General features: G+C 41.7%; 6 non-coding genes across 6 annotated transcripts; all 6 read right to left on the reverse strand.

The window, feature by feature from the left end:
- Positions 1 to 1,784: 1,784 nt before the first annotated feature.
- Positions 1,785 to 1,857, reverse strand: TRNAV-CAC (transfer RNA valine (anticodon CAC)). The gene has a single exon. It is a non-coding gene; the product is annotated as a tRNA-Val (tRNA).
- Positions 1,858 to 4,180: 2,323 nt separating this feature from the next.
- Positions 4,181 to 4,253, reverse strand: TRNAV-CAC (transfer RNA valine (anticodon CAC)). The gene has a single exon. It is a non-coding gene; the product is annotated as a tRNA-Val (tRNA).
- Positions 4,254 to 6,567: 2,314 nt separating this feature from the next.
- On the reverse strand, positions 6,568 to 6,640 carry TRNAV-CAC (transfer RNA valine (anticodon CAC)). Its single transcript has one exon. It is a non-coding gene; the product is annotated as a tRNA-Val (tRNA).
- A 2,314-nt stretch (positions 6,641 to 8,954) lies between these two features.
- On the reverse strand, positions 8,955 to 9,027 carry TRNAV-CAC (transfer RNA valine (anticodon CAC)). The gene has a single exon. It is a non-coding gene; the product is annotated as a tRNA-Val (tRNA).
- A 2,314-nt stretch (positions 9,028 to 11,341) lies between these two features.
- TRNAV-CAC (transfer RNA valine (anticodon CAC)) lies at positions 11,342 to 11,414 on the reverse strand. The gene has a single exon. It is a non-coding gene; the product is annotated as a tRNA-Val (tRNA).
- A 2,324-nt stretch (positions 11,415 to 13,738) lies between these two features.
- On the reverse strand, positions 13,739 to 13,811 carry TRNAV-CAC (transfer RNA valine (anticodon CAC)). The gene has a single exon. It is a non-coding gene; the product is annotated as a tRNA-Val (tRNA).
- Between the last annotated feature and the right edge of the window lie 1,523 nt (positions 13,812 to 15,334).

The following is a 15,334-nucleotide window of genomic DNA, read 5'->3' on the forward strand; positions in this document are numbered from 1 at the left end:
CTTACAGGAAGTCAGCCCTTATTTATATATTTCTGCAGTGGCTGAAGCTTAATGAGAAAGAGTAACAAGTTGTTCATAACAGCATAAGAAACACATTGTGCATTTTCTCTCAAATACTCCTTCACTTTGTGCCAAAAGAAATACCAAGGTGAATACCTAGGCCACAGATTCAAGCTAAAGATCTTCCTGCTGAATGCAAGGCGCAATAAAAACTGCATATCGCTGGACTAAAGCATTCCTTGCATAGCCTCTAACATCATAACATAACTGAGCTGCTAGCAGCAAGCTAACCAATACCTTTCTGAAATGAGAATTACATGTGCTTATCTGCTCAATCAGTGCTCGATCAGGCGAGATTTAGAAAAGGTGGAAAGGGTCCAAGTGGATGCCCCTTCCTTTTTAGGGTGGGTCCTGCTGACTATCATAGGATTGCTTGTAAAAGTGGCCAGGGTCAGAGGAAAAGCTGCCAACACTTCTTAGCGTTCTCTATAGATGCAGCCATTTTCTGTGACTGTAATTTCGGCCTTTTCCCAGAAGTCTCTATTCTGCCTATGCAAATTAACAAAAGCAGTGCTTATTCCTCACTTGCTCAAATGTAATTCCTGTCCAGAAAGCTCTGATTAAGCATGCTTATTTTCTTTTTCTGGGATATTTTAAATTGTTTCGCTGTCCAGTCTGTGGCAGTAGAAAGCTGCTTATGATGCCAGGTTTTGATGAATCCCCAAGGTACAAGTACAGAGGAATATATCAGTCTCTAGGATATGGAACTTTTAGCTAACACATCACAATATGTGATGCTTGCCAAGAAAACACTACATTCTGGAGCGCTGATGATCAGAACATTCTGCTCCTGAAGGATAGAAAAGACAGCTTGATTGAAATAAAGTCTGTTTATATTGACGCTCTCTCTCTCCCTATATATACATACATGCGTACACACACACACACAGGTATGTCATGCATTTCTTCAGATTTGTTTAAACCATTTACCATTTATTGGAGAATCCCTACTTTTCAAGTGACTGCAAATGAAGCCATCTCTGGCACTTTTTGTGCAAAGTAAGAGACACACATGACACCTTTTTATAAAAGTCATCGGTTTCTTTGTTACTGTGTACTTTCAAAGCATGGGGCTTTCACACGTCAGGTAAACCTGATTACCACTACACAACAAAAGCAGATGCAGCTTTCTTATCTATGTCGTGATAGAACAGTTGTGAATTGAGTAGAAGAAGGGCCCTGATGTGATACTTATTACATGCAGCCTGTAAGATAGTCAAACATGCAGGCTAAGAAGGAAGATGCAAATATCAATGTATTAGAAAAACACCTCAAGGCGAGTGATATGCTTTCATTCATGCATGGCTAGGAAAAATCGCCATACTGTTGCAAACATTCTTACACCACCAACTGGAAATAAATGATTCTGACATTAAACGTAAAGGTGACAATGCATTTGTATCATCACCTTGAGAAGGATCATCTTGGAATTGAGCCGAGGGCCTCTGCACTCAAAGCCAGAAACACTCCACTAAAATAAGATTCCTGTTGGTGCCAACAATTCTCCATGTTAATGCTTGTTCTAGGTGAGCAGTGAACCGATTGCAGGGCTCTTTTGAAAGCAAGGTCTGAGAACCAACAGATACATCCACACGCCGATTACTTTAGTGTTTTGAGAGAATTCCCTTTCTTGGAACGAGATTGCATGAAATAATCTTCAGGGCTTGGACAATTCCATGGCAAAACGGCACCTATCAACATTGTAGCCAACACAATATAACAACTGTTTCTGCCCGGTTTCGAACCGGGGACCTTTCGCGTGTGAGGCGAACGTGATAACCACTACACTACAGAAACAGATACCTACAGTTGATTTTTCTGTAATGAAACTGCTCCGAACTGGCTATTCCATGGGCCTCTGGCTTTAGATTTCTTTCATGCAACCTGCCCGACATCCCTAGCTGAACGCTCGTACATGCCATGCAAGACCAGATGTTTGGTATTAGCTCAGACTGGGCAGGGCTGAAGCATGAGACTCTAGCAAAGAATTATCCACTACTGCAAAGAATAAATTGATGTTGGTTTTGAAACGCAAACTTCAAAACAACTTGAAAAGAGTACCAAGAAAAGGGCTCATCCGGGATTTGAACCCGGGACCTCTCGCACCCAAAGCGAGAATCATACCCCTAGACCAACGAGCCCTCAAAATCCTCTTACCTCTCAAAAGCTAATACCGGCTCTAAGCCCGCAATGAAGATCATGCTGGTATCTTTATGATGCTTGGTCTGTGAATACGCATGAAAGTCAGTCTCAACTTACCCTTTCTCAAACGATAGCACTATCATTTACAAGTGTCTCCTTTTATTCCGTCCCAGCTTTGGACACGTCTTACAGGAAGTCAGCCCTTATTTATATATTTCTTCAGTGGCTGAAGCTTAATGAGAAAGAGTAACAAGTTGTTCATAACAACATAAGAAACACATTGTGCATTTTCTCTTAAATACTCCTTCACTTTGTGCCAAAAGAAATACCAAGGTGAATACCTAGGCCACAGATTCAAGCTAAAGATCTTCCTGCTGAATGCAAGGCGCAATAAAAACTGCATATCGCTGGACTAAAGCATTCCTTGCATAGCCTCTAACATCATAACATAACTGAGCTGCTAGCAGCAAGCTAACCAATACCTTTCTGAAATGAGAATGACATGTGCTTATCTGCTCAATCAGTGCTCAATTGGCTCGATCAGGCGAGATTTAGAAAAGGTGGAAAGGGTCCAAGTGGATGCCCCTTCCTTTTTAGGGTGGGTCCTGCTGACTATCATAGGATTGCTTGTAAAAGTGGCCAGGGTCAGAGGAAAAGCTGCCAACACTTCTTAGCGTTCTCTATAGATGCAGCCATTTTCTGTGACTGTAATTTCGGCCTTTTCCCAGAAGTCTCTATTCTGCCTATGCAAATTAACAAAAGCAGTGCTTATTCCTCACTTGCTCAAATGTCCTTCCTGTCCAGAAAGCTCTGATTAAGCATGCTTATTTTCTTTTTCTGGGATATTTTAAATTGTTTCGCTGTCCAGTCTGTGGCAGTAGAAAGCTGCTTATGATGCCAGGTTTTGATGAATCCCCAAGGTACAAGTACAGAGGAATATATCAGTCTCTAGGATATGGAACTTTTAGCTAACACATCACAATATGTGATGCTTGCCAAGAAAACACTACATTCTGGAGCGCTGATGATCAGAACATTCTGCTCCTGAAGGATAGAAAAGACAGCTTGATTGAAATAAAGTCTGTTTATATTGACGCTCTCTCTCTCCCTATATATACATACATGCGTACACACACACACACAGGTATGTCATGCATTTCTTCAGATTTGTTTCAACCATTTACCATTTATTGGAGAATCCCTACTTTTCAAGTGACTGCAAATGAAGTCATCTCTGGCACTTTTTGTGCAAAGTAAGAGACACACATGACACCTTTTTATAAAAGTCATCGGTTTCTTTGTTACTGTGTACTTTCAAAGCATGGGGCTTTCACACGTCAGGTAAACCTGATTACCACTACACAACAAAAGCAGATGCAGCTTTCTTATCTATGTCGTGATAGAACAGTTGTGAATTGAGTAGAAGAAGGGCCCTGATGTGATACTTATTACATGCAGCCTGTAAGATAGTCAAACATGCAGGCTAGGAAGGAAGATGCAAATATCAATGTATTAGAAAAACACCTAAAGGCGAGTGATATGCTTTCATTCATGCATGGCTAGGAAAAATCGCCATACTGTTGCAAACATTCTTACACCACCAACTGGAAATAAATGATTCTGACATTAAACGTAAAGGTGACAATGCATTTGTATCATCACCTTGAGAAGGATCATCTTGGAATTGAGCCGAGGGCCTCTGCACTCAAAGCCAGAAACACTCCACTAAAATAAGATTCCTGTTGGTGCCAACAATTCTCCATGTTAATGCTTGTTCTAGGTGAGCAGTGAACCGATTGCAGGGCTCTTTTGAAAGCAAGGTCTGAGAACCAACAGATACATCCACACGCCGATTACTTTAGTGTTTTGAGAGAATTCCCTTTCTTGGAACGAGATTGCATGAAATAATCTTCAGGGCTTGGACAATTCCATGGCAAAACGGCATCTATCTACATTGTAGCCAACACAATATAACAACTGTTTCTGCCCGGTTTCGAACCGGGGACCTTTCGCGTGTGAGGCGAACGTGATAACCACTACACTACAGAAACAGATACCTACAGTTGATTTTTCTGTAATGAAACTGCTCCGAACTGGCTATTCCATGGGCCTCTGGCTTTAGATTTCTTTCATGCAACCTGCCCGACATCCCTAGCTGAACGCTCGTACATGCCATGCAAGACCAGATGTTTGGAATTAGCTCAGACTGGGCAGGGCTGAAGCATGAGACTCTAGCAAAGAATTATCCACTACTGCAAAGAAAAAATTGATGTTGGTTTTGAAACGCAAACTTCAAAACAACTTGAAAAGAGTACCAAGAAAAGGGCTCGTCCGGGATTTGAACCCGGGACCTCTCGCACACAAAGCGAGAATCATACCCCTAGACCAACGAGCCCTCAAAATCCTCTTACCTCTCAAAAGCTAATACCGGCTCTAAGCCCGCAATGAAGATCATGCTGGTATCTTTATGATGCTTGGTCTGTGAATACGCATGAAAGTCAGTCTCAACTTACCCTTTCTCAAACGATAGCACTATCATTTACAAGTGTCTCCTTTTATTCCGTCCCAGCTTTGGACACGTCTTACAGGAAGTCAGCCCTTATTTATATATTTCTTCAGTGGCTGAAGCTTAATGAGAAAGAGTAACAAGTTGTTCATAACAACATAAGAAACACATTGTGCATTTTCTCTTAAATACTCCTTCACTTTGTGCCAAAAGAAATACCAAGGTGAATACCTAGGCCACAGATTCAAGCTAAAGATCTTCCTGCTGAATGCAAGGCGCAATAAAAACTGCATATCGCTGGACTAAAGCATTCCTTGCATAGCCTCTAACATCATAACATAACTGAGCTGCTAGCAGCAAGCTAACCAATACCTTTCTGAAATGAGAATGACATGTGCTTATCGGCTCGATCAGGGCTCGATCAGGCGAGATTTAGAAAAGGTGGAAAGGGTCCAAGTGGATGCCCCTTCCTTTTTAGGGTGGGTCCTGCTGACTATCATAGGATTGCTTGTAAAAGTGGCCAGGGTCAGAGGAAAAGCTGCCAACACTTCTTAGCGTTCTCTATAGATGCAGCCATTTTCTGTGACTGTAATTTCGGCCTTTTCCCAGAAGTCTCTATTCTGCCTATGCAAATTAACAAAAGCAGTGCTTATTCCTCACTTGCTCAAATGTCCTTCCTGTCCAGAAAGCTCTGATTAAGCATGCTTATTTTCTTTTTCTGGGATATTTTAAATTGTTTCGCTGTCCAGTCTGTGGCAGTAGAAAGCTGCTTATGATGCCAGGTTTTGATGAATCCCCAAGGTACAAGTACAGAGGAATATATCAGTCTCTAGGATATGGAACTTTTAGCTAACACATCACAATATGTGATGCTTGCCAAGAAAACACTACATTCTGGAGCGCTGATGATCAGAACATTCTGCTCCTGAAGGATAGAAAAGACAGCTTGATTGAAATAAAGTCTGTTTATATTGACGCTCTCTCTCTCCCTATATATACATACATGCATACACACACACACACAGGTATGTCATGCATTTCTTCAGATTTGTTTCAACCATTTACCATTTATTGGAGAATCCCTACTTTTCAAGTGACTGCAAATGAAGTCATCTCTGGCACTTTTTGTGCAAAGTAAGAGACACACATGACACCTTTTTATAAAAGTCATCGGTTTCTTTGTTACTGTGTACTTTCAAAGCATGGGGCTTTCACACGTCAGGTAAACCTGATTACCACTACACAACAAAAGCAGATGCAGCTTTCTTATCTATGTCGTGATAGAACAGTTGTGAATTGAGTAGAAGAAGGGCCCTGATGTGATACTTATTACATGCAGCCTGTAAGATAGTCAAACATGCAGGCTAGGAAGGAAGATGCAAATATCAATGTATTAGAAAAACACCTAAAGGCGAGTGATATGCTTTCATTCATGCATGGCTAGGAAAAATCGCCATACTGTTGCAAACATTCTTACACCACCAACTGGAAATAAATGATTCTGACATTAAACGTAAAGGTGACAATGCATTTGTATCATCACCCTGAGAAGGATCATCTTGGAATTGAGCCGAGGGCCTCTGCACTCAAAGCCAGAAACACTCCACTAAAATAAGATTCCTGTTGGTGCCAACAATTCTCCATGTTAATGCTTGTACTAGGTGAGCAGTGAACCGATTGCAGGGCTCTTTTGAAAGCAAGGTCTGAGAACCAACAGATACATCCACACGCCGATTACTTTAGTGTTTTGAGAGAATTCCCTTTCTTGGAACGAGATTGCATGAAATAATCTTCAGGGCTTGGACAATTCCATGGCAAAACGGCACCTATCAACATTGTAGCCAACACAATATAACAACTGTTTCTGCCCGGTTTCGAACCGGGGACCTTTCGCGTGTGAGGCGAACGTGATAACCACTACACTACAGAAACAGATACCTACAGTTGATTTTTCTGTAATGAAACTGCTCCGAACTGGCTATTCCATGGGCCTCTGGCTTTAGATTTCTTTCATGCAACCTGCCCGACATCCCTAGCTGAACGCTCGTACATGCCATGCAAGACCAGATGTTTGGTATTAGCTCAGACTGGGCAGGGCTGAAGCATGAGACTCTAGCAAAGAATTATCCACTACTGCAAAGAAAAAATTGATGTTGGTTTTGAAACGCAAACTTCCAAACAACTTGAAAAGAGTACCAAGAAAAGGGCTCGTCCGGGATTTGAACCTGGGACCTCTCGCACCCAAAGCGAGAATCATACCCCTAGACCAACGAGCCCTCAAAATCCTCTTACCTCTCAAAAGCTAATACCGGCTCTAAGCCCGCAATGAAGATCATGCTGGTATCTTTATGATGCTTGGTCTGTGAATACGCATGAAAGTCAGTCTCAACTTACCCTTTCTCAAACGATAGCACTATCATTTACAAGTGTCTCCTTTTATTCCGTCCCAGCTTTGGACACGTCTTACAGGAAGTCAGCCCTTATTTATATATTTCTGCAGTGGCTGAAGCTTAATGAGAAAGAGTAACAAGTTGTTCATAACAACATAAGAAACACATTGTGCATTTTCTCTCAAATACTCCTTCACTTTGTGCCAAAAAAAATACCAAGGTGAATACCTAGGCCACAGATTCAAGCTAAAGATCTTCCTGCTGAATGCAAGGCGCAATAAAAACTGCATATCGCTGGACTAAAGCATTCCTTGCATAGCCTCTAACATCATAACATAACTGAGCTGCTAGCAGCAAGCTAACCAATACCTTTCTGAAATGAGAATGACATGTGCTTATCGGCTCGATCAGGGCTCGATCAGGCGAGATTTAGAAAAGGTGGAAAGGGTCCAAGTGGATGCCCCTTCCTTTTTAGGGTGGGTCCTGCTGACTATCATAGGATTGCTTGTAAAAGTGGCCAGGGTCAGAGGAAAAGCTGCCAACACTTCTTAGCGTTCTCTATAGATGCAGCCATTTTCTGTGACTGTAATTTCGGCCTTTTCCCAGAAGTCTCTATTCTGCCTATGCAAATTAACAAAAGCAGTGCTTATTCCTCACTTGCTCAAATGTCCTTCCTGTCCAGAAAGCTCTGATTAAGCATGCTTATTTTCTTTTTCTGGGATATTTTAAATTGTTTCGCTGTCCAGTCTGTGGCAGTAGAAAGCTGCTTATGATGCCAGGTTTTGATGAATCCCCAAGGTACAAGTACAGAGGAATATATCAGTCTCTAGGATATGGAACTTTTAGCTAACACATCACAATATGTGATGCTTGCCAAGAAAACACTACATTCTGGAGCGCTGATGATCAGAACATTCTGCTCCTGAAGGATAGAAAAGACAGCTTGATTGAAATAAAGTCTGTTTATATTGACGCTCTCTCTCTCCCTATATATACATACATGCATACACACACACACACAGGTATGTCATGCATTTCTTCAGATTTGTTTCAACCATTTACCATTTATTGGAGAATCCCTACTTTTCAAGTGACTGCAAATGAAGTCATCTCTGGCACTTTTTGTGCAAAGTAAGAGACACACATGACACCTTTTTATAAAAGTCATCGGTTTCTTTGTTACTGTGTACTTTCAAAGCATGGGGCTTTCACACGTCAGGTAAACCTGATTACCACTACACAACAAAAGCAGATGCAGCTTTCTTATCTATGTCGTGATAGAACAGTTGTGAATTGAGTAGAAGAAGGGCCCTGATGTGATACTTATTACATGCAGCCTGTAAGATAGTCAAACATGCAGGCTAGGAAGGAAGATGCAAATATCAATGTATTAGAAAAACACCTAAAGGCGAGTGATATGCTTTCATTCATGCATGGCTAGGAAAAATCGCCATACTGTTGCAAACATTCTTACACCACCAACTGGAAATAAATGATTCTGACATTAAACGTAAAGGTGACAATGCATTTGTATCATCACCCTGAGAAGGATCATCTTGGAATTGAGCCGAGGGCCTCTGCACTCAAAGCCAGAAACACTCCACTAAAATAAGATTCCTGTTGGTGCCAACAATTCTCCATGTTAATGCTTGTTCTAGGTGAGCAGTGAACCGATTGCAGGGCTCTTTTGAAAGCAAGGTCTGAGAACCAACAGATACATCCACACGCCGATTACTTTAGTGTTTTGAGAGAATTCCCTTTCTTGGAACGAGATTGCATGAAATAATCTTCAGGGCTTGGACAATTCCATGGCAAAACGGCACCTATCAACATTGTAGCCAACACAATATAACAACTGTTTCTGCCCGGTTTCGAACCGGGGACCTTTCGCGTGTGAGGCGAACGTGATAACCACTACACTACAGAAACAGATACCTACAGTTGATTTTTCTGTAATGAAACTGCTCCGAACTGGCTATTCCATGGGCCTCTGGCTTTAGATTTCTTTCATGCAACCTGCCCGACATCCCTAGCTGAACGCTCGTACATGCCATGCAAGACCAGATGTTTGGTATTAGCTCAGACTGGGCAGGGCTGAAGCATGAGACTCTAGCAAAGAATTATCCACTACTGCAAAGAAAAAATTGATGTTGGTTTTGAAACGCAAACTTCAAAACAACTTGAAAAGAGTACCAAGAAAAGGGCTCGTCCGGGATTTGAACCTGGGACCTCTCGCACCCAAAGCGAGAATCATACCCCTAGACCAACGAGCCCTCAAAATCCTCTTACCTCTCAAAAGCTAATACCGGCTCTAAGCCCGCAATGAAGATCATGCTGGTATCTTTATGATGCTTGGTCTGTGAATACGCATGAAAGTCAGTCTCAACTTACCCTTTCTCAAACGATAGCACTATCATTTACAAGTGTCTCCTTTTATTCCGTCCCAGCTTTGGACACGTCTTACAGGAAGTCAGCCCTTATTTATATATTTCTGCAGTGGCTGAAGCTTAATGAGAAAGAGTAACAAGTTGTTCATAACAACATAAGAAACACATTGTGCATTTTCTCTCAAATACTCCTTCACTTTGTGCCAAAAAAAATACCAAGGTGAATACCTAGGCCACAGATTCAAGCTAAAGATCTTCCTGCTGAATGCAAGGCGCAATAAAAACTGCATATCGCTGGACTAAAGCATTCCTTGCATAGCCTCTAACATCATAACATAACTGAGCTGCTAGCAGCAAGCTAACCAATACCTTTCTGAAATGAGAATGACATGTGCTTATCGGCTCGATCAGGGCTCGATCAGGCGAGATTTAGAAAAGGTGGAAAGGGTCCAAGTGGATGCCCCTTCCTTTTTAGGGTGGGTCCTGCTGACTATCATAGGATTGCTTGTAAAAGTGGCCAGGGTCAGAGGAAAAGCTGCCAACACTTCTTAGCGTTCTCTATAGATGCAGCCATTTTCTGTGACTGTAATTTCGGCCTTTTCCCAGAAGTCTCTATTCTGCCTATGCAAATTAACAAAAGCAGTGCTTATTCCTCACTTGCTCAAATGTCCTTCCTGTCCAGAAAGCTCTGATTAAGCATGCTTATTTTCTTTTTCTGGGATATTTTAAATTGTTTCGCTGTCCAGTCTGTGGCAGTAGAAAGCTGCTTATGATGCCAGGTTTTGATGAATCCCCAAGGTACAAGTACAGAGGAATATATCAGTCTCTAGGATATGGAACTTTTAGCTAAAACATCACAATATGTGATGCTTGCCAAGAAAACACTACATTCTGGAGCGCTGATGATCAGAACATTCTGCTCCTGAAGGATAGAAAAGACAGCTTGATTGAAATAAAGTCTGTTTATATTGACGCTCTCTCTCTCCCTATATATACATACATGCGTACACACACACACACAGGTATGTCATGCATTTCTTCAGATTTGTTTCAACCATTTACCATTTATTGGAGAATCCCTACTTTTCAAGTGACTGCAAATGAAGTCATCTCTGGCACTTTTTGTGCAAAGTAAGAGACACACATGACACCTTTTTATAAAAGTCATCGGTTTCTTTGTTACTTGGTACTTTCAAAGCATGGGGCTTTCACACGTCAGGTAAACCTGATTACCACTACACAACAAAAGCAGATGCAGCTTTCTTATCTATGTCGTGATAGAACAGTTGTGAATTGAGTAGAAGAAGGGCCCTGATGTGATACTTATTACATGCAGCCTGTAAGATAGTCAAACATGCAGGCTAGGAAGGAAGATGCAAATATCAATGTATTAGAAAAACACCTAAAGGCGAGTGATATGCTTTCATTCATGCATGGCTAGGAAAAATCGCCATACTGTTGCAAACATTCTTACACCACCAACTGGAAATAAATGATTCTGACATTAAACGTAAAGGTGACAATGCATTTGTATCATCACCTTGAGAAGGATCATCTTGGAATTGAGCCGAGGGCCTCTGCACTCAAAGCCAGAAACACTCCACTAAAATAAGATTCCTGTTGGTGCCAACAATTCTCCATGTTAATGCTTGTTCTAGGTGAGCAGTGAACCGATTGCAGGGCTCTTTTGAAAGCAAGGTCTGAGAACCAACAGATACATCCACACGCCGATTACTTTAGTGTTTTGAGAGAATTCCCTTTCTTGGAACGAGATTGCATGAAATAATCTTCAGGGCTTGGACAATTCCATGGCAAAACGGCACCTATCAACATTGTAGCCAACACAATATAACAACTGTTTCTGCCCGGTTTCGAACCGGGGACCTTTCGCGTGTGAGGCGAACGTGATAACCACTACACTACAGAAACAGATACCTACAGTTGATTTTTCTGTAATGAAACTGCTCCGAACTGGCTATTCCATGGGCCTCTGGCTTTAGATTTCTTTCATGCAACCTGCCCGACATCCCTAGCTGAACGCTCGTACATGCCATGCAAGACCAGATGTTTGGTATTAGCTCAGACTGGGCAGGGCTGAAGCATGAGACTCTAGCAAAGAATTATCCACTACTGCAAAGAATAAATTGATGTTGGTTTTGAAACGCAAACTTCAAAACAACTTGAAAAGAGTACCAAGAAAAGGGCTCATCCGGGATTTGAACCCGGGACCTCTCGCACCCAAAGCGAGAATCATACCCCTAGACCAACGAGCCCTCAAAATCCTCTTACCTCTCAAAAGCTAATACCGGCTCTAAGCCCGCAATGAAGATCATGCTGGTATCTTTATGATGCTTGGTCTGTGAATACGCATGAAAGTCAGTCTCAACTTACCCTTTCTCAAACGATAGCACTATCATTTACAAGTGTCTCCTTTTATTCCGTCCCAGCTTTGGACACGTCTTACAGGAAGTCAGCCCTTATTTATATATTTCTTCAGTGGCTGAAGCTTAATGAGAAAGAGTAACAAGTTGTTCATAACAACATAAGAAACACATTGTGCATTTTCTCTTAAATACTCCTTCACTTTGTGCCAAAAGAAATACCAAGGTGAATACCTAGGCCACAGATTCAAGCTAAAGATCTTCCTGCTGAATGCAAGGCGCAATAAAAACTGCATATCGCTGGACTAAAGCATTCCTTGCATAGCCTCTAACATCATAACATAACTGAGCTGCTAGCAGCAAGCTAACCAATACCTTTCTGAAATGAGAATGACATGTGCTTATCTGCTCAATCAGTGCTCAATCAGGCTCGATCAGGCGAGATTTAGAAAAGGTGGAAAGGGTCCAAGTGGATGCCCCTTCCTTTTTAGGGTGGGTCCTGCTGACTATCATAGGATTGCTTGTAAAAGTGGCCAGGGTCAGAGGAAAAGCTGCCAACACTTCTTAGCGTTCTCTATAGATGCAGCCATTTTCTGTGACTGTAATTTCGGCCTTTTCCCAGAAGTCTCTATTCTGCCTATGCAAATTAACAAAAGCAGTGCTTATTCCTCACTTGCTCAAATGTCCTTCCTGTCCAGAAAGCTCTGATTAAGCATGCTTATTTTCTTTTTCTGGGATATTTTAAATTGTTTCGCTGTCCAGTCTGTGGCAGTAGAAAGCTGCTTATGATGCCAGGTTTTGATGAATCCCCAAGGTACAAGTACAGAGGAATATATCAGTCTCTAGGATATGGAACTTTTAGCTAACACATCACAATATGTGATGCTTGCCAAGAAAACACTACATTCTGGAGCGCTGATGATCAGAACATTCTGCTCCTGAAGGATAGAAAAGACAGCTTGATTGAAATAAAGTCTGTTTATATTGACGCTCTCTCTCTCCCTATATATACATACATGCGTACACACACACACACAGGTATGTCATGCATTTCTTCAGATTTGTTTCAACCATTTACCATTTATTGGAGAATCCCTACTTTTCAAGTGACTGCAAATGAAGTCATCTCTGGCACTTTTTGTGCAAAGTAAGAGACACACATGACACCTTTTTATAAAAGTCATCGGTTTCTTTGTTACTGTGTACTTTCAAAGCATGGGGCTTTCACACGTCAGGTAAACCTGATTACCACTACACAACAAAAGCAGATGCAGCTTTCTTATCTATGTCGTGATAGAACAGTTGTGAATTGAGTAGAAGAAGGGCCCTGATGTGATACTTATTACATGCAGCCTGTAAGATAGTCAAACATGCAGGCTAGGAAGGAAGATGCAAATATCAATGTATTAGAAAAACACCTAAAGGCGAGTGATATGCTTTCATTCATGCATGGCTAGGAAAAATCGCCATACTGTTGCAAACATTCTTACACCACCAACTGGAAATAAATGATTCTGACATTAAACGTAAAGGTGACAATGCATTTGTATCATCACCTTGAGAAGGATCATCTTGGAATTGAGCCGAGGGCCTCTGCACTCAAAGCCAGAAACACTCCACTAAAATAAGATTCCTGTTGGTGCCAACAATTCTCCATGTTAATGCTTGTTCTAGGTGAGCAGTGAACCGATTGCAGGGCTCTTTTGAAAGCAAGGTCTGAGAACCAACAGATACATCCACACGCCGATTACTTTAGTGTTTTGAGAGAATTCCCTTTCTTGGAACGAGATTGCATGAAATAATCTTCAGGGCTTGGACAATTCCATGGCAAAACGGCATCTATCTACATTGTAGCCAACACAATATAACAACTGTTTCTGCCCGGTTTCGAACCGGGGACCTTTCGCGTGTGAGGCGAACGTGATAACCACTACACTACAGAAACAGATACCTACAGTTGATTTTTCTGTAATGAAACTGCTCCGAACTGGCTATTCCATGGGCCTCTGGCTTTAGATTTCTTTCATGCAACCTGCCCGACATCCCTAGCTGAACGCTCGTACATGCCATGCAAGACCAGATGTTTGGTATTAGCTCAGACTGGGCAGGGCTGAAGCATGAGACTCTAGCAAAGAATTATCCACTACTGCAAAGAAAAAATTGATGTTGGTTTTGAAACGCAAACTTCAAAACAACTTGAAAAGAGTACCAAGAAAAGGGCTCGTCCGGGATTTGAACCCGGGACCTCTCGCACACAAAGCGAGAATCATACCCCTAGACCAACGAGCCCTCAAAATCCTCTTACCTCTCAAAAGCTAATACCGGCTCTAAGCCCGCAATGAAGATCATGCTGGTATCTTTATGATGCTTGGTCTGTGAATACGCATGAAAGTCAGTCTCAACTTACCCTTTCTCAAACGATAGCACTATCATTTACAAGTGTCTCCTTTTATTCCGTCCCAGCTTTGGACACGTCTTACAGGAAGTCAGCCCTTATTTATATATTTCTTCAGTGGCTGAAGCTTAATGAGAAAGAGTAACAAGTTGTTCATAACAACATAAGAAACACATTGTGCATTTTCTCTTAAATACTCCTTCACTTTGTGCCAAAAGAAATACCAAGGTGAATACCTAGGCCACAGATTCAAGCTAAAGATCTTCCTGCTGAATGCAAGGCGCAATAAAAACTGCATATCGCTGGACTAAAGCATTCCTTGCATAGCCTCTAACATCATAACATAACTGAGCTGCTAGCAGCAAGCTAACCAATACCTTTCTGAAATGAGAATGACATGTGCTTATCGGCTCGATCAGGGCTCGATCAGGCGAGATTTAGAAAAGGTGGAAAGGGTCCAAGTGGATGCCCCTTCCTTTTTAGGGTGGGTCCTGCTGACTATCATAGGATTGCTTGTAAAAGTGGCCAGGGTCAGAGGAAAAGCTGCCAACACTTCTTAGCGTTCTCTATAGATGCAGCCATTTTCTGTGACTGTAATTTCGGCCTTTTCCCAGAAGTCTCTATTCTGCCTATGCAAATTAACAAAAGCAGTGCTTATTCCTCACTTGCTCAAATGTCCTTCCTGTCCAGAAAGCTCTGATTAAGCATGCTTATTTTCTTTTTCTGGGATATTTTAAATTGTTTCGCTGTCCAGTCTGTGGCAGTAGAAAGCTGCTTATGATGCCAGGTTTTGATGAATCCCCAAGGTACAAGTACAGAGGAATATATCAGTCTCTAGGATATGGAACTTTTAGCTAACACATCACAATATGTGATGCTTGCCAAGAAAACACTACATTCTGGAGCGCTGATGATCAGAACATTCTGCTCCTGAAGGATAGAAAAGACAGCTTGATTGAAATAAAGTCTGTTTATATTGACGCTCTCTCTCTCCCTATATATACATACATGCATACACACACACACACAGGTATGTCATGCATTTCTTCAGATTTGTTTCAACCATTTACCAT

The sequence above is a fragment of the Triturus cristatus genome, chromosome 8 (genome assembly GCF_964204655.1).
Source record: "Triturus cristatus chromosome 8, aTriCri1.1, whole genome shotgun sequence".
Classification (NCBI taxonomy): Eukaryota; Metazoa; Chordata; class Amphibia; order Caudata; family Salamandridae; genus Triturus; species Triturus cristatus.